Raw genomic sequence first — 971 nt, 5'->3', positions numbered from 1 at the left:
TGTGTGTGTGTGTGTGTGTGTGTGTGTGTGGGTGTGTGTGTGTGTGTGTGTGTGTGTGTGTGTGTGTGTGTGTGTGTGTGTGTGTGTGTGTGTGTGTGTGTGTGTGAGTGTAAATATATATCATCATGCAGATGTATTATTGCAATAAAAAGCACAGATGCACAGAAAAAAAGAAACTTCCAACTCCTTGTCTGGTCTTGTTTTTATTAATAAGAACTTAAAAAAGTCAGAATACAAAAAAAGTCTCAATTCTGAAAAGAAATGCATTTAAAAAAAAAAAAAAGATTAATTATATTAAAAAAAATTCTAATGAATTCACAATTCAAAAAACAAAATTGAAAAAAGTGAGAATTCTGAAAATAAAAATCCCATAAAGTCCAAATTCAAAAAATACTGTCAGCGTTAGAAAAAAAGTAACAATTCTGATCAAAAACATTTGATAAAAAGTCCAAACGCAAAGAAAAATAAAATGTCTTTGAAAAAAGGCAGAATTATGAAAAAATACCAAGTTATTAGAAAAAGTAGGATTTCCGAAAAAAAGTCAAAAATATAAGAAAGTCAGATTTCTGAAAAAAAGTCAAAATATTTTTAAGAAAGTTGGAATAAAAAAAAGGCAAAATTGTAAAAAATATTGAATATTCCATGAAAAAAGTCATCACTCTGAAAGAAGAGCACATTCTATAAAAAGTCCAAATACAGAATGTGACCTCCTGTTCTTCAGCTCCTCTTCTGATGATTCACCTTTGAGCTGCTTCCTCCCTCTCTTCTTATTCCTCTTTTTCATCAAAGTTAATGTTTAACCAGAAGTTCCCTCAGGCAGGAACACAGAACAAAATGTTCTCCACTTTGATCAATCATTTCCCCGTCTACACGTGCACTGCAACTCAGCAAAAGGTGGGAGAAGAACTATGTTGATTTACTCAGGTGAAATAAATACTATAGAGTCAAATAAAGAGTCAAAGTTAGTGAAG

Source organism: Notothenia coriiceps, unplaced genomic scaffold, assembly GCF_000735185.1.
Source record: "Notothenia coriiceps isolate Sejong01 unplaced genomic scaffold, NC01 NC01_scaffold00038443, whole genome shotgun sequence".
NCBI lineage: Eukaryota > Metazoa > Chordata > Actinopteri > Perciformes > Nototheniidae > Notothenia > Notothenia coriiceps.
This window is presented reverse-complemented; position numbering follows the sequence as displayed.